This window comes from Manacus vitellinus, unplaced genomic scaffold, assembly GCF_001715985.3.
Source record: "Manacus vitellinus isolate BGI_N305 unplaced genomic scaffold, ASM171598v3 scaffold_8_pilon, whole genome shotgun sequence".
Classification (NCBI taxonomy): domain Eukaryota; kingdom Metazoa; phylum Chordata; class Aves; order Passeriformes; family Pipridae; genus Manacus; species Manacus vitellinus.
The window spans coordinates 21346606-21365897 of record NW_021940864.1 but is presented as its reverse complement, the minus strand read 5'-3'; the positions used below and the strand labels follow the sequence as shown (position 1 = coordinate 21365897).

The following is a 19292-nucleotide window of genomic DNA, read 5'->3' as shown; positions in this document are numbered from 1 at the left end:
AGTAGAGAACTTTTAGAGTAAGGCAGTAGTCTTGGTATGGGAAACCAATACAAATAAGTTCATTATTTTGCAAAAGATAAAGTCCACTTCATCTACTAATATCATCTCTCTCTTTTTTTTTTAAATCTGGAAGGAGATTGGTATTTTTTATTGCTTTGGAAATGTCCTGTTCTTTTAAATTGCCTCCAGAACTACCATTAACTGTCCAGAGAGGCCATTTGGTGCTGCTAAAGTGATGCATAGACTAATGAAGATATTAAAAATGGGAATTTTTTTTTCTCAAATTTTAGAATTTTTCTGTTCCATCTGCAGTCAGTAGGTACTTTCTCTTCCTTCACAGAATCAAAAAGGACTGCATGAATAACTATGAAGGAGAGGAGGCTGACATCTCCCTGTCTGTCTGACCATTAACAGAAGTCCCTGATCAAGCAGGAGTACCGATTGAACTAGATGGCTTTGATGAGCTTCAGCAGTAATTGACAAATTAAGTACAATAAGATTTAATATAGAGCAACAATAAAATAACCACAACACTGAAAACTACTGCTAAATATAAAAACTATAAATTTGAAGTCAGCTACAATTTACAGAACAGAGCGCAATGAAGTAAGACAGTAAAGAATTTTAGTAGAGATATGAGAGAGTAGCAATATTATTCATAAGCGTCTCCAGGAGCATGACTCACACAGTCTACAAGAACTACATTGTCATGAATTCCCATAAATTACTAAATTTGTATTGTTTAAAGATGAAAAATAAAGCTTTCCAAAGTTATGTTGGTAAATGTAGATGTATTTCACAACATTGCTAGCTATATGTACAATGTTCCCAAAGATTTAAAAAACCCCAAAGTCTAGGAATAAAAATGGAAAACCTGCTTCTGTAATTTACTGCAGAAATAAACTACAATAGGGTCAGAGTCATTATTCTTCATCACAACTGCAACCACATGAAAACTGTATTCACTTACTAATGCATTCCTTGAATGTAAATTTTTTGTTGTTGCAGCATGGTTACATTTAACTTGCTTTCATTTAGCTTCAGAAAAACAGAAGAAAACTGGTGTTTTATATTTATGTGCTACACTTCTATGAGGAAAAGTTCTTATCAAAATAAAGGAATTTATATATATTTACATCTGTAATTTTTGAAAAATGCGTCTATGCATACACACATACATTAAGTCTGTGAACTTTCTGAATGTCTTCTCTCTTTCACTGTCTGTGTCCCAGACTGTCGTGTTTCTCCTGTTGCAGTAAGGAAGGATAATCTAAGAGTAACAGAGCCTTGATATCCTGGGAGATCCCAACTCTATTCCTTCTCCATCTACAGCTCCCCCAAGTGTTTTGGCAAGGACAGTGGCCTTTCTTGTTTTGCCTGCTCTGCCTGACTATTCCAAGCCTGCTCCCAAGCCTAGACTCACCACCTACAAATGCTCCAGACACAGACACCTTAGCAGGGTATACTGTCCCTCACATGGTCTGAATGAAGAAGGTCACCTTGAAAATGCCTCTGCCACCCACATACACTTTTGCCATCCAAAGAACAATATGAACATTTGAAGCATAAAGAAAAGCCAGATTCCCATGGAGAAAAAGATAGGAAAAGATAGAAAATAATAGCTATGGATCTACAAGTGTTTACCTGCACTGTAACCTCCTTTGGAAACTGCAAGGAATCCTTCCTAGAATCGTGTAAGAAGTTCAGGCACTTGAGCAGTAATGACCCTATCTGTGTACCTAAGCTGGCTAATATCTATGTTCTAACTTTTCAAACTTATTTGAATATAAAAAGTGTTGCTCTTTCAGAATTTAGGCGTCGAAGTTATTGTGCATACGCTTAGTTTACACGGTCATGGAAAAAGCCTCTGAAAACACAAGGGATATTATCAGGACTACAGTTCAATGTGTTTCTAATGGATGAGTAACCTATTTACACTATGGAGAATATGTTGAAGGTGGTCAGAGGACCAGACATGGTTTCTGGTAAAGCAGCTATGCCAACTTGCAAATGCCTTTGTTTGTTTCAGGTCCTTCTCTTTTATCTCCTTTATTTTCACTTCTATTTGCCCACTAATCTTTCCCTCAAGGTCTTGACTGTCCCATGAGTTGCATTTCTTTTTCTTCCCATATCTTTTATCTTCATCTGCTGATTGCTCCACTTGCTTTTCAGTGATCAAGTGTAATCTCTGAAGCAATGGGAGACCAAAAATCCCAGTAAACTCTGTGCATTAAAAAAAAAAGCTCCCTTCATTACATATACTTACAAGGTGAAAAATAGAATAACATATAGTCCTACAATAGACAAAGCTAAAAGTTGAATAGTATTGCCCTCTCAAAAAGGGTCCATTAATGAAATGAAACCCAAAGACTTGAATACACTGAGGGGCAGTAGAACTACTGAATGTGAATATGAAAAATATGAAGTGTTGTAAAAGCAAAGTAGCAAGAGGCCTAGCAGGCAAAATACAAGTGGTAGGATTAATACTAAAATAGGTGTTGGAGTAACTGCAAGAAGACAAGAAGAGCTTAAGGGACACAGGAATAAGTGGTAAATTAATATATACAAATTTCCCTACTTAAGGGAACAAGAAATCCCTTTCCAATACTGGATGAAAATAAACCCTTTTGACTCGGTGTTTTGTAAAGATCTTTTTCACCCTTAGAGAAATGCAAACAGGGAAATTTAAACCTAAAACATTGCTCAGCCTAAGAGAATTGAGTTCTGGATGAATGGATGGATGGGTACAGATAATGTATTATTCAGAATATTATCAACTTGATTTTTTGCTAAGGAGGAAATAAATACTTTTGGTTGAGCTGGAATGCTGATGTATTTGCTGAGACTGTGTCTGACTTAGAAATAAACCAAGTGAAATAATTTGGCCATGGTAAATATGCTAATAACTGTCTGTACAAATTTGATAAAATTCTTCTATGCTGCCAGTGTTTTGATTTATTAACTAATGTGACTGTGATGACCGGAAAATGAGTATGTGAACTAGGTAAACAAGAGGTGTAGAAAACATGCTCAAGGAGGTGGTTCTTCAGAGTACTTTCCTCAGGGATGCTTCCAGATGCTGCACTACCCTGCTTTTGCCAGGCTGTGTAAGAGTAAATAGCAGATTTAACAACAAAAATATTCACTGCCCTTCTTGATTTCCTTCTAAGAAGGCTTATGATTTTCAGTAATTGTTTCAATGTTACTAAGACACAAACCTAGCACAAAAAGCAAGCTTTGTGTTTGATACAGGGTTCCTGGGACAGAGCAATTCAGGGCATTTCATCTTTGTTCCTGGAGATAAAATTTAGCCCAGAGTGACTTTACGTGAACTGGTGCAGACAAAATGTATGCCTTGTTTATCTGAACTAACCTTACCCTGGCTAGCCTCACTGCCAAGGGCAAGGTAATAAGTTCAGAAATCCTGCCCAGATCTCACTGTGAACACTTGGGCTGTTGGCCTTTGTTGGCATTGGCTCTGTGACAGTTGCATCATTGGAGCAGTACCTGAGCTAATTTCAGGTTAAATGGACTGCATTTAATATTTTTCACTACACAGTAGTCAAGATATAAATATTCACTAGGAAAAAACTTGCAAGTATTAAAAAAGTCATCTGATATATTTGACTTAACTCCTGTTTAGTGATGCCAGGTGTAATCCATAATACTATTTTTTTACTGATACACAGAGCAAGAATTATTTATGTAAACTCTTGAAATGTGCAAATAGTTTTAAATCATCAGTGCTTTTTAGAATTCCTATATTTGTAGTAAACCACGGACAGCAGAGAAAGACTGCAAAAATTCATTTAATACATTACTCATTGAGGATTATTTGATCTTCTACTTCCGAATATGAATAAAGAAATAAACAGGTTTTCATTAGCAACATGAAACAAAACAGGGTACACAGACGAACTATTTCTGCTTGCAAGCATATTTCTGTCATAAAATATCACCTCATTTGTAATTAATCTATAATATAATTTCAATTGGAAGTCTATATCTGTGTACATAGCACAACACACAGATCTATCTTCAATAAACATCAGTAAAGTCCTAGTTGCAGTTACACTGCGTGTACAGTTTTGTTCGATGACAAGCAGTAGGGTACAAAGTCTGGCTGGGATGCAGATGGCAAAGCTTGATTACAGATTTAACTTCCATTTCTTTCCTTCCTTTTCTTTTTGACTCTGTGTATTACAAATCTTTGACTAATAGGAATTACAGTGGTAGCCTTACCTTTTAGGTTTGGCAGAATATTTAAGCAACAAACACTACAAATGGCATTTTAGTAGGAGATTTTGCTTTCATTGCGAGACAGGATTTAATAAAGAACTAATAATGTATTTTCTCATTCCGAAAATCATGCCTTTGATCATGGTTGTCTATTACTTCTGATGCATTTTCCCTGGTCTTAGCCTTCGAAATCTGTCTATCTGTTACTCCACCAAGATATCATTAAGGTCTTTGAAAATGGTGTCCTCCCTGCCATTCTTCTTTATCAATTTCCACCTTCTCTCTTTTCTGTCCACATGTCTCTCATATGCTGAGATTTCTGGAATTTACTTTAATATTTTGTTTATGGTGGAAACTTCTTGAATCTCTCATATGTATGTGTGTTTCCATGAATAACTAAATACAGTAATCATAGAATGGTTTGGTTTGGAAGGCACCTTAAAGATCAACAAGTTCCAACTGCCCTGCCATGAACAGGGACATCTCCCTCTAAACCAGATTGGTTAAAGGCCTGTCCAATATATAAATTAAAGGGATAAAAAAAAAGATGGTCTGATGAAGTCATATGTATTGCTAAATGGTTTAGATAGTTCAAATAACCCAGGAATACTGAAATTGCAAAGAACAAAATCAATGTATAGATTAGAAGATCTCTAGCTAAGGATAAGCACTGTTAATGAAAGGGTGGGTTGAACTATTGCTAACAAAGAAAATATCCATGCTAATACAAGTCATAAACCTGCTATAGAGTTTGTTGTGCTGCCTGTCGTGTTTTCCTTCATGTAGTCTAATGGGCATGATGTCACAAATTTGTGTTGACACTAGAAAGCAGAGTTGAGAACCATCAGAAGTGGATGGACAGAGTACTCAGGAAATGGAAACATATGGTTGATTTTCTTGCTCTGAAAATACCATCAAGGTAAACTGTGGTGCTGCTATGCTGCCACTTTTTCTTGTTTGCAGATATAAGATGTAAAAATGACTGTTCTGAATTCACAGAAGGCTGCCTGCATGAGACAGGCTGCAATTTCCTATCAGTTATCACAGTATAATTATGTCTTGTAAAAACAGATAAGTAAAATGTCTACTTTAAAATGCTCTTAAAAAGTCCTATAACACCCCTTAATAGTAACTGAGGGACAGGCACCTAAGAAATACAATTATATCCAGGAAACTTTACATAAAACATGATCAAAACTAAATAAAGCAGATATAACTATGAAAAGTACATTCAATGCACAATTTCACCACTTCATGCTGGAAAATTTCTGAAATGGAAAGTTTTTAAAATCTAATTCACACTTGTCAAATTTCAAGGACCTTCCGAAGCTGTAAGGAAAGCCCCAAAATGAAATTAATGAAACTTCTATGTGAAATTCGACATAAACTAGAATATGAACTTAGTCTTATTTTAACTTCTAATTAATGTATTTCTCCATTTCTCTTCCTTTCTGATAGCTGAGGCTATTCTCTGACTCCTGTTTCCATCATTCTTGCTCCATTAAATAACTGTCTTTCAGCATTGTTCATTCACTTAGAGCTGAGGACTTAAAGCTGAAAAAACTTTATATTAAGAAAATAGAATCAGTCTTCAGTACTTCTGACTCTTTATTTACAAAGAGCAGGTTCCTTGGCCACGCTTAAAACCTTCCTGGAGGTCTTCAAAGAGCCTTACAGCTGTTATTTTTTCAAAATGTAAAAAAACCCAAAAAGTGACATCCTGAATAGCCAAGCTACAAGCATGTTTACTGTATTATGAGGACCACATCTCAGCTGCGAGGATTTGTCTGAGATTTACCAGGTTGCAGTTCTTGTTTTTTTTCTTTTCTTAGAATACTTCATTGCTATGAGGGCTTAAACAACAAGAGACCTGCAGCCCCACAGCTTTATTTACATAACGTGATATAGAGGAGTAAGATCTTGAGTTTGCTTCTCATTTTGGAAATTAGGACACTTCGTTCTTTCATCTGTACCTTCTCAGCATTGCACAATTGTTTGACTGATCACAAGAGGACTAGTTATGCACTGGCTTGTCTCCGTGGTCACAGGAAAAGAGGAAGGAATAAGCAGTCTTCCCCTGCAGCATATGGGTCAGATAGACTCATAACCCAGATGCCTGGGGGAACTCAAGCACCGCATCTAATTGCTCTTCTGGAAAGCTACAGTGGTTGACAAGGGAGGGTTCAGCCAGAGGCGTGATACAGCAGCCTTTGTAACAAGTTCCCTGTAACTGTGCATGCCAAGTATCAGAGTACATCCAGTTCATGCCATGAAGACTCTTCCAAATACAAGTCTATGCCTTGGGGGCATGATCTAGCTCTATATATTTATTTCTTTATAGCTATATTATCAACATGCAAGTTTCCTTATCCTGACTGGCCACTCTGATTCAGCCCTGAATGGCTCTTGTGCTCTGAGTTCTCATGTGAACAGATAACTGGAAAATGCAAACTGTGCTTAGAGAAAGAGCCAAAGGAAGGTAAAATTAAACCCTTTTCCAAGAGCCTCCATGGAGTGACTTGAATACAGAGACATTCATCATCTTCCACAAAGAGAGAGAGAGGGAGCGCTTGCCTAGCGCAGTACAGTCTCACGTGGATTGCCCCAAGCTAGCCCTAGGCTAACAATGTATCTACATAGTACAGAAATACTGTGAACCCAAAATCAGCCTTGTCAGAGTGATGCTCAGGCTTATAAGCACAGCCAGTTTGTGAAGCTAATTTGCTAAGATCCTGTACTGTGGCTTAACTGCTTCTGGAACTGAGATTGACCTGTTCAGAATGGGTAAGTGATGAATTTGACTTTATTTCACAGTATAAACTCCCCCTTGTCATTCACACCTAGTTTTGATGAGGACTCATATTGCCTGAACACTATCCATTTATTTCAAATACTACCAAGACCTCTTGATGATGATGAGAAGGAAATTAATAATCAGTGTATCTCTATGCTTCAGGATTTGGAGGAGGAGAGAAATTAGCAAGCAAGCTGTAAACAGTTTAGCTTAAGTATCAGAAAGAGGCTTGTCAAACACTGCAGATCACTGCATGGGCTCACTTAGAGGTCAGGTGCTCTGCAGTCTGTAGAGCAAAGACAAATGAGGTTCATGCACATGAGCTACTTGGTCTCCCTCAGCGTGTCTCTGTACTCTCCAATTGAGGTAATGCCCCAAGGATGAAAATCCTGAGAGCAGGAAGCCACCCAGCACTGCCTCTCCACCATGAGAACTGCATACACAAATCACAACCTACTCTTAAAATCTCTGCCAGTTTGTTCCCACTGAGGATCTGGGAAGGTAACAGAAAATATTGTAGTGGATTAAGAAGATGAGGATTAAATGACCATAAACTCACAGCATCCTGTTTCATGCCACAGTTAGTGAAGCATTCATTGATCTTGGTATTTTTTCTTGACATGTAGAATATAATCAGTTTTCTGTGTTGTGATAGGATAGGAAATACCAGTCTCTGAGAGCAACAGCTTGTAATGGCCTGGTTTTGATCTCATTTTTGATCATCTTTTCTTTTTCTATCCTCTTGTACAAACTTGACCTGGAAAAAAATATGAACTCTTCTATAACACAGACATCTGATACCATCATTCACTTTTAAAAATTTCTACCTTGAAGAATTCTAATTTCTTTGTAGAGTAAGTGTAGTTTGTCCCTGATTTTTACTGTACAGATTCTGTATGCATTAGTTTAGGATTAAATCCACAAAGGAGCCTACATCCCAGCTGACTCTCCATTCTACATGTTATATTGATCCCTTCTTTCCCCTTATGCAAAATCTCAATGTTTAGCAAACACATTGAGGTTTGGTTCTTCATGGCCTCTGGTTGCAGTGTTATTTAGCCTGCAGGTTATAGCTCACCCTCAAACTGCAGTATGAAATGGTGTCTAAGAGTACATCCTGCTGCATTATTTCACTCCTCATGACATGGTGAAATTGTGCCAAGGACAGTCTCTGAGCTCCACTCTTCACAGCTGTAAAAGTCTGTGCTGGTTTAAAGGTAAACCAGTCGGGGAAATGAACTCAACTCAAAAGAGAGATTATAAGTCAGAATAACAATTTAATAAAATAATACAATAAGTACAATTATACAGACAAACAATTGGTTTTAACCCACAAAACCCAAATATATAACCCAGCACCTTGGGGCATGAACAGAGTGGTGTTCTTTGGGCCCCCTGAGTCCAAAGGAAAAAGTGAGGGGGAAACCTGTTGGTGAGAGTGCTGTGGCAGTTTGGTCAAAAGTAGTGATTGCAGTCCGGTTGAGGGTGGTGGTCTCAGTCTGGTTGAGAGCAGTGAGCTGCAGTCTTCCTCTGGATCCCACAAGTGGTAAAAAGGTTCCAAAACTCCAAGTTTATATATTCTCCAGTTCAGGCAGGAATGCTCAGTCCTTCCCTCAAAGCAGGGAATTCCATAAAAGGGTATGAGGACAGGAACATCTTCCTATCTCGCAGGCCTCTACTGCTAACAATTTCTGGGAAATGGCATGGAAGGCTATAGAATACACAGTTTTGGGTTACACCCATACCATGATGAACTGGTCTCAGCTGTCCTAACTAGGACAAAGTCACACAGGAAAATGAAGGCCAGTTCCTTCCTAATCCAGAGGCCACTGGACCTTCAATGAGGGTTTGCCACTCAAGGGACCCTGACACTTAGGGTGGAGCTGAATCAGGTCCAGCAAGGAAAAAATGCAGAGACATATGGGTCTGTACAGAGAGAAAGGGCTTACAGGTACTTCCTTGACGGCTTCCTTCTTCTAGAGATACAGAAAACTCAACATGAGTCTCATCCCTCCCAGACTATTGCCAGCCCAAGCGTGAGGAAAATCTATAGAAGTGAGCTTGTGGCTGCCATTACAGCATGATGGTCATGGTCAGTGGCAGCTAATCTTAGCCTGACAAACAGCTGCAATTCTTGTAACTTTCATCTGGCTTTCTGAATAATTGTACAGATTTTTCTTGAAGTAATTAAAATAATAATTATATTATAAAAATACTTTACAAGATAATCTCCTCTTCAATTTCCTTTAATATTTTCTGGGGAATTACTATGGGTAACATAGAAAATAGGTAATTAAATTTCATTTCTATTACCATTTTGACAGCCTGAACTCTTTCACAGGGTGACAGATTTAATTTCTCACACATGGCTTATATTGTTTTAAAATGGAATAATAAGTGGCATGATATTGTTTCTTGCTGTGGCACCTAAACCATTATTTAGCAATATATCTGAAGTATTTCTTCTGAACTGATAGCCATTAAAATTTTTAAAGAAGAACCTCAGCAGGGGTAGATTGATACGGCATCACTGGAATCAGTTGTGCCGTGCTTATTCACACAAGCTCAGGATTTAACCTGTAGTATTGTTATCACATTTTTTTCCTCTTACCAAATTTCAGCATATTTTTCTTATTGATGGTCTGGAACAAGGCATGGAAAAAACCCTGTGAATTCATTATAAATCCAACCCTGCAACCCAGTGGGCTACACAAGGTGTGATGTGTCATTGTCAATTTGTGCTGAAGACAATGGCAGCAGAAGGTGCTCTACCTCTTTCCAGCAGCACTCAGCAACTCATACGATTTAGGTTGCAGGAGCAAGCTTTGTTTACATAGCTGCCAAGGACATACTTACAGCTAATTCCAGAGACATCAATGTTAGAATAAGCCAGAGCAAAGAAAAGGGGGATAACTCTCATGAATTCCTCTTTCCAATACTAATTTGAAGGCTAATAAGGGTTACATAATACTGCTGCTTTCTGTTCAAAATCAAGTAGTTTAATTCACCTCTGAAATAACAGGCCTGTATTAAAATCCTCAACTATGGATATAAATACTTGCTTTCTGTACAAGTTAATAGCTTTTCTGCAGGCAAGGGTAGAGGAAGTTTAAGAAGGTCATAATTTCCTACAAGCTATATTAAGAGAGGGTCACTTGGAGGTGCCACGCATCCCAAAATGAGTTGCAAAAGTTCATAGGAATCCCTTGATAATGGCATTGCCTGTTGTGCTTCCATGATGCTGAATTTTAGTTCTGTTTCCAGAAAGGAAGTTTCTGTCCTATTTGTTATAAAATAGATGTGAAAATACAGGTTAACACAGAGCAGAATATCTGATAGCTAATCTGAAAGGGAGTAACCTGCTACAGCAGAAAACAGGTAAATTCTAAAATAATTATATAGACTTAATAAATGAGTAAATCCAGCCCTTTACACTTGCTTTGCATTCTTTGGAACCATTCTACCAAAATCTTTTTGCCTCAGTTCCTGAAAAGAATTTTGTGATAACACAATATGGACTTCAGCTTTTTGTTTATGGGACAGACAAGTTTATTTGTATACTAACCCACGCCTGCTAAGGTGAAGTAAAAGATCTATAATTTCTAACCCCTCAATTATTTCAGACACAGTGCCTGCAGCACTGGGAACTGTATTTCTGTACTCTGTATCCATTCCTCTGGCAGCCTTTAAGACACACCTCAAAAAGACCATATAGCAGTGCTAAGTAAAAGCAGAAATGAAGGCCAGCTAATGTTCTGCTGAAGCTGTTGCAATCTTTTCTCAACCTGGTAAAGCAAAAGGCAGTAGGTAAAGAGGTTACAGATAGGGAAGCAGCTGAAAGGATGATATATCAAATGGAAGAATAACACTGTGTGGTTGGTTACAAAATTAAGGTATTTATCTCCTCTATAAAATAGTAATAACATCCATTGTCTCTGCTTAAATGTATCATTGAGAATTTGTCTTATGTGAGAAACTGCCTGTTCCTTCCTCAATAGAAGGTAAGAAAATTATTTAATATTTGACCAGAATTAGTGCAGCATTTTGGAAAATTTTGCATAGTCAGTGTGGACAAGGTGAGAAACATTTTGGGTAATGCTGGCAGAAATTCAGGAAGCAATTACTAAAAGATGTAGAGTGAATGTAGAAATATTCCAGAATGTGTAATTGCAACACTGGACCTCTGGCATTTTAAAGATCCCTGACGCACTTGCATAAAATCTACCAGGAGAGAATGAAAATTTGTACAAATTAGTAGTTAGCTTCATTTTGGAGATCAAATCAATCTCCAGCAGCATTGGTAGGTTAATCAATGCTATCTCACTAAAACTAAACCAGTTCTTGCCAGCAAGTGGCCTCTTCTGCCCACACTGGGGCTCAACATTGACTGTGGCAAATTGGACACGGAGCTAATCAGGTTTTTTAGCTCATAGTAGCATATTTACTTTGGCCACTTTGGCCTGAGGTTGTGCAGATGTCAAGTAAAAACAGCCATTTCCAAAACAGAAGAACTGCAACAGAACTTCTTGACTACCTCAGCTTGTCTCAGACAGCAGTGCTGCCTAGCTGGCCTCAGCAATTTACCACTACTGAGTTTGGGTGGATTTGTAGAGGGTTTTTCTTGTAACTGGCAGAGCATGTCACATTTATAATAAGCGTCTAGTACTAGAGGAGTTGGTGCTGAATGGCAAAAAAAAAATTTGAAAGAAAAATGGGGATGAAATGCATAAATGATGAAATAGATATCTTTGTCCTTTTATATTTGCTGAGTTATAAGAATGTATCTAGCCTAAACTATGATGAAGTTCCACTCTGAACCATTATTAAGAAGTCCAGAATATAAAAAAGTATGCTAATTATAAGCTACATTTTATAAAACAAATGTAAAGTAGACATTTACCTTCAAAAGTCTGTAGTCAGAGACCAGAGTACCTACCAGAAGTTTATGACTTCCTTTCTTCGGAGCATTCAAACCCCAGGTACACATCTACAGGAAAGCAGAGTGAGAAATTCAAGCACACAGTGAATCAATAGGAAGTAGGCAAGAAATTGCTGTGAAGTAACTAGGAGATAAGTGGATTAATCTCTCACAAAAGTTGGCAAGGTTTTTCCTGCTTGAGCTTTACTAGCTGAAATTTGAACTGAACATGGAGCCTCCTGTGGGGTGTTTAACCTCCTGCAATCCCATTTATCTCAGGGACTAAAACGTTCAGTTTCTTCTAAAGGAAAATCAGTAGCCCCGAAGATTAGCTACATGCTTCCATGATTCATTAATTGTGGAGGAAACTATGTCAGTCTGATATTTAACTGATTTTTAAACATTATTATTATTTTTAAATACCGTCAAAGTAAACCTCAAAACAAAAAGGTCATTTGAACAGAGCAAGTAAAATCTAGGAAATATCAGAATTAAACATGGATTTTTAATATGATTTTGCTGTTGTGTTTTGTGATTTTGTTTTATTCCTGAAGGAAGAATGTGATAAAACCAAAGCAAAATCACAAATGTAAACTCTGACCCCATGTTAGAAACCACAGTAGCTGTAACAGTAACTAATGTACAAAGAGTTATCATAGTTAAGAGCAAGTCTCTCTGACCAGTGTGACTGAGGAAGTTCACATACACATTCATACATGGAAGCCTGCCACACACTATATCCAGAGTCCTTGCTTCGAGGTGTCTGTTCACCTCCTCTGGTTAACTGGTTGGAGCATGGATAGCAACCAGAGATTGCTCTTTTTTTTCATCCCTTGCAGATGTCCCAGTCCATTGAGGAGAAAAGTATTATACTCTTCTGAGCAACAAGTGCCTTTTGCTGAACAGAGTGCTTTTCTTCCTTCCAAGCTCATAGGACAATAAAGCTACAAAGCACAATCTGGATTTCTTTCTGAAAGCAGTGCAAGATACAGAGGAAAGAATTTACAGTGATTTTACACTCAGACCTTCTTTGTTTCTTTTTCTTTTTTTTCCCTTAAATTTGATGTGAAGTTCCTAGGAAATTATGTGCTTATGTTAATGTAACATTAAGCTTGATAAATCAAGTTCTCAAATGTCTGAAATGCAGAAGTCAGGCTGTAGGCTCAACCTTTACTCTGGCTCTTTGCCTCTTTCTTAAAATACAGTCTGTCTCTATGTTGTTATAAATTATTACTCAGACTACGTAGGAGTCAGTATAACACAAACTGGAATTTCCTACAAGGTTTTATAAATAGTAAACTCATGACAGAAAATGCTGTGCGGCTGGACTATATAAGGAAAGAAGCATTTTACTCACAAATGCTTCCGTATGTTCTTTCTTGTGTTTCAGTTTGGCATGATCATCTCTCTGCCATTATTCATGCAAGATTTTGGTTATCATAGGTATTGTGGAGGTGCTGTTCCTCACAGTGACACTGATATTCACGTGCAAATGAAAGTATTCATATGTGAACACAAGTATACATTTTTTCCTGCCAATGCTGCTGGATACTGAAGATAAGCCTTCATGGCCTCAAAGGATAGAAGGTGAACACCCTGGAAGTAAAAAATTCTTTAAGGCCTCCTGCTTTCTAGATAGTCCCGACTGAACAGCTATCAGTAGTAGCAGGTCAGGAGTCTGTGCAAGGTTGGATTTGTCTAGGATCAGCCCTATAGCCACAGTAAACACTGATTGTGTGATGGCAACCATCCTCAAGTGTGGGCAAGGAAGACAAGACTGATCAATATTCGCCTCATGGCCCCTTCTTTAGGCACCAGTCACTTCACATGCATCTGTCTTAGTCCTTTGCTGAGTAAAGCCCTTTAAGATCACCAGAGGAGGTATATGTTAAGGTAACTTCCCTGTCTGATCATCCAGGAACCACCATGACAGTCGCACTCACAGTGCCTGAGTTGGGACAGAAGCCCACGGTGTTGGGTGTCATCGGCTCCTGCTGTGTCTGTAATTGTCCAGCCACCTGGCTGGTGCCACAGGTCCCTGTGCCCTTTGTTATGCAAAAGGTCCCAAGCAGAGCTCAATCTGGCACTGCAGTTTGCACACTGAGCTACCTGCACTGCATGTCTTCCCCGATGCATTTTATAAATGTTTCATGATGTTTCATAGGCACATGTACAGCAGTTTCATAAAAGGGTGGCATGTAGGGTTCCATCTTCTGTCAGAACCCCAGCCCAACATCCACACTGTTTTAACGATAAACAGCATTGATCCATTGATAAGAAGCCTCATTATAGACAGGGTGAGCTATAATCCTTAACTTCTCTCTCCTATCAGGAGCTCCCTGGGTCCAAGAAGTCCCATTCCTGCCCTGCACCCAGGTCAGCCCATTCACAGCAAATTACGCCTTGGTGGAAAATTTTCCTTGTGTCTGAAACACAGACAGAAAGAAGGAAGAGAGGAGAGGCTCAGATGTTTGTAGCAATCTGGTCTGTTTTGAACATAAAGCTATTGGAAGACAAAGAGAATTTGAGAAAGCTGTACTTTTATTTCTCAACATGTGAAAGAATATAGTACAAATGCCATTCTGGATATACCACATCTAAATATGAATGCACCATGTTAGAAAGAAGTCAACTGGTCAAGTTTTTTACCCTGGATAACCTCTAATGAGATTTATCAGACTTCCAACAGCAATTTTCATCACACAACTAAGCATGGTATTATTATATCTGTGATTGAGAACTCTAGAAATTTTGATAGCTTTCAGTCAGATACTTATCTCTGGACACAAAGAGAAATTTTACAATTGTACCACTGCAAAGTTGTCCAGTTTTAAATAAATTATTTCAACTTTAGTCAAAGATGTGTCTTGTACTGCTTTAAAACGAGTACTTGCTTCATGCACATTTTTGACTGGTCTCAGATTACTCTTCGGGAATTATTCTTACATCCTGTGCATAAAGATGTGTACTTCCCTTGAGGATATATTCAAGGTAAAATCTTACTCTAAGTGACATGCTTGCATTTACATTGGAGAGTAGGAGAGGTAAAGGCACCTTCAGGTGTTTGGTGGAGGTCACAAAGGCTGTTCCAGAATGGAAGCAGGGTATCCCTCTGGACCAGCCAGGGTGAGACCCAGTGAAGAACTGGTAGACCCTACTCCACCACCATCACACACTGGTGAAAGGAATGAAAACCTATGCATTGTGAGAGGAAAGGATGCTTCACTACAGAATTTATGTGTCACAAATTACTTTGTGCTCCTACTGTGTGCAGTGAGGACAAGCTCTCCACCAAGGCTCAATGTTTTGGGTACCTTTCACCATAGTCTTAATTTTGGGCATTACCCATGGCATGATTTAACCTAGTGTGAACAACTCCCTGGCAAATCAATTTTTTTACATATAATTTTTGACATATGTTATGTTTAAGTTCCTTCCATTAAATGCTATTCTTTACATCTTAAATTATTTCAGACAGTTTCCTTTAACATTAACTGGAATTAACATTTCCATTGTAATATATTGCAAGTGACATCTGTTGGACCAACTTTTCCCTCCAAGAATTATATGTCCTACCAGGCAGACAACCTCATAATTTTGTGGAATTATTATATTATGTTGTTCCCAAGAAAAATAAATGTATTCAGTTTTCCTATAGGCAGTGGCATTAAATAACAGTTACACAGCTCAGTCCTCTTCCTGCTAAATTTGGTGGCTAAACTCCCACTGACTTCATGGGAGCAGGATTTTATTTACTGTAACATTCACAGAAATTAAGGGTTAGCCTCTAAAAGTAGGGAAAGTTTGGCCACATAAGCCTCCAAAGGCCTAGATATTTAAAATATATCTGTTGCTGCTACTTATATGTCCATACACTTTCAGTATCCCTTTCACATGCTTTCATTAATTGCACAAAAATATTTGTGAATACAGTCAAAACAACTGAAATAATTAATGCTTATTTTTAGGGGCAATTGCTAATTCCTTCCAATAGGAAGTAGAAATTTACCTACTTCTCTTTCTCCAGACAAGAAAACCAATCTTTCGAAGGTTAGCTGACAAAATAAAATCCAGAGAGGGGCTTTTGCACATTTAACCACACCTATATACAAACTTATAGCTCCCTTATCCAGCACCCTGCCCAGATCCAAAGGTGTCTAAATTCCCTAATCTCTTAAGCAATATTCTATGTTCTTGTGCTGGAAAAAAATGTTTCCAGATGTATGATATCTGGTGTGCCTTTTTTTTTTTTCTGAGATTATTGCCCCTTCCAGCCATGCCTCCAGCTTTCCCTGGTCAGGTCTGCCATTCCTCACTCCAAGAAATGAGCACTGCAAGAAGTTGCTTTACACAGAGGAGCACCTCACTAAGGAAATATTTAAGTCCTGACCCATGCTGAGAGGGTGAGGAAATTCTCACTCTCTAAATTACTTTAAACCCTTTTCAAGAAAGAGACTTCCATCAAAAGAGTGCCTCCAGGCTAATCCTTCCAGGTGGCCAGAGGACAGAGATACTGAACATAGGCAGAACATTTCAGGAGACTCTAACCTTTAAGACTGCATAAACTACTCCTTTCTGCAGAAATCCCAAGAGACAACACACCTCCACAGCATGAGGCACTCCCTATTTTTTCAGGCTTTGAGGAAAGGGATGGTCATTTATTGCAGGCTCAAATGAACAGTAAATATCAATATTTCCTGCCTGACTCAGCTGCCCTATTTAGTGTATTGATCTGCCTATCTTCCAATTCCTATTCCTGCACACCAAGGGAGGAAAAACAAGCAGTTATTTATGGCAACTCACCCCAACCCTAGTCCCAGGGGCACAACAAGAATTCTTATTTCTTCCCCTTTCTTTGCATGGGTACAAAATGCAAGTCACATTGTCACTTGCTGCAGTCTGCTCAATGTTTAATAAAATATGAATGTAGAAACCTGGAAATGTTACTGAAAAAGGCACATGTAACTGAAAAAGTTACCTGCAGTCCTGCATGTCCCAGTACTTCTACCTATACTGCCAAATGAGGAAGACCACACAACCTCTCTCCTTCATCATAGCTGTAGCCTGCCCTGGTTGGTAGCAGTTACAAAAGAAGTGCAATCTCTTATCCCACCATGATTATCATTTACAGGAATAATGTCAGGAAAAGCATAAAAATCAACCAACCAACTGAAGAAAAAAAACCAAAAACCCAATAGATAATTTCTTTTTTTAGATTAAGATTAGATAATAATATTACTTTGCTCTCTTAAAATCTGAATTCTTTGTTACAACTGAGTAAACTGTAATACGTGTTTTTAAATGTCTGAAATGCCTTCTGCATCCAAACCAATATAGAATAATGCTAATAATTTTCTTGTAATACTAGAAGAAATACCCAAGGCAATAAAATGCTATGAAAGGATGCTTTCCTTATCGAATTTCATAAAAACTTGAAGGCTTAGTAGATTCTATTTCTTTTTTCAATAGATATTTAGATAAAATGAGGAAAATAGCCTTTTTTGGTACTTTCAGGTACAGCCTTTTCTTAGAATTCTAGGAATCTTTCACAGTACAGCAGATAAGAATTCTCGCCCTAAAAAAAATCCAGTGGCTTTGTAACTAAATAATGTTACCCCTCTGGTCAAAAAAATTCACTGCAGAAATTGTATTCAGTTATGAAAAGAAAAATTGGAGAGAAAAATTATCCCCTTTAACAATATTTTGTACTAGTTCTGTTCCAAAATTTTTAGCCAACACAAGAGAAGAAGCATAAAACAGACATGAAACAATAACAAAACCCTATGCATTATAATTAAAATAATAGAATCATGGAATGGACAGAGTTGGAAGCCAGAGGTGAGGTCAGTAGTTCCCAGAGTCCTCCTTTCTACCCTTTCTGAAGGGTATAATATTTCCCCTTCTTCACTTACCTTGGACTTAACTTCAGAGCCACGACTTTTCAAAGATTATAGAGAGAGGTTTGGCAACTACATCAGCCAATTCACTCAGGACTCTGGGATGCATCTCATCAGATCCCACAGACTTATGTGCATTAAGGTTCCTCAGGTAGTCATGAACCTGATCTTCACTTATAGTGACTTTGCTCTCCTAGTCCCCATCCTGCTGTCCATCCACTCAAAAGGTGTGGGAAGAGAGATTGCCATTGAAGACTGAGGCAAAAAGTTGTTGAGTACCTCAGCCCTCTCCTCATCCACTGTTTATGAAGGAGGGTGCATACATCTTCTTTGACCTTCCTTTTCTCGTTAACGTAGCTGCAGAGACCATTCCAGTTATTCTTTGCATCCCTTGCCAGCTTCAGTTCCAGCTTCGCCTTGGCCTTCCTCACCTCATCCCAACACAGTCATATTTCATCTTCCCAGGTCAGCTGCCCTGGTTTCAACTGTCTATGTATTTGTTCCTTTCCCTTTTGTTTGACCAGTAGGTTCTTACACATATCGTAACAACTCAAAATTCAGACACAAAAATAAAATGAAGTCATTCAGCAGGAGAAAAAAAAAAAAAGAAGAAAGAAACAGAATAACTCAAAACTTTTAAAGATAATATATTTTGTTTTCTTTGATTTTATAGTAAAAAATCTATCTCCCTTTTGTTTACTCTTCCATAATATCCTAATAATGGTAAAATATACCAGGACACTTAAAACAGGAATTGGTTGTACTATGATAAGATCATTCAGATTTTGCAAAAGGCCAGTTACTCATGATATCAGTGTGACTAGAACTGCTTTTAGACATCACTTTGGATTTACCTTTGTGATCTTCTTAATTTTAAATAACAAGAGAAAAACTTAATGTCTTAAAAATGCCAGCTACTACTACAGATTTAGAGACTTATCATAAATGAAAACACAATAACTAAAAGGGGGGGCAGATTCAATGGTGGTAATAAAGCAGATGCTTCAAAATACATTGTTTTCCTTCAATTCAGGATGCAGAAATTCATTGACAAAGAAGAGCTAAAGAACCTATATTTCCCACTTTTCTCAATTATTGAAGCATCTCGAAAGTCAGGGGAGCTATGTGGATTTAAATTGTTGAGTCTTTAGCACTACTTTTTCTTCTCTTTTTGGTAACCATGCAAACAACACTTCTAGGTTAATTGAATGTAAAAAGATTCTTTACTCTTTCTGAGTCAGAAAATAACCTGAAACAGAGATCCAAAAGAACTCTTCACTTAGTCACAACATGCAGTACCTGTACAATACACATTTCAACAGCATTTATCAGATTTCAGTTAGTTTCTATGAGTGACAGCCAGTTATTCATTCATTTACTTTATCTTCTACACTCACCATTAAAAAAAAGATAGAAATCAACGCCTCCATATTTGCAGTGGGAC

At 37.9% G+C, this 19292-nt stretch overlaps 1 long non-coding RNA gene across 1 annotated transcript; it reads right to left on the bottom strand.

Moving 5' to 3' along the window:
* Window positions 1–10030: 10030 nt before the first annotated feature.
* On the bottom strand, window positions 10031–18356 carry LOC108641795. The gene is made up of 3 exons (XR_001922268.1): window positions 17864–18356; window positions 11934–12020; window positions 10031–10313 (listed from the first exon to the last, which is right to left on the bottom strand). It is a non-coding gene; the product is annotated as an uncharacterized LOC108641795 (long non-coding RNA).
* Between the last annotated feature and the right edge of the window lie 936 nt (window positions 18357–19292).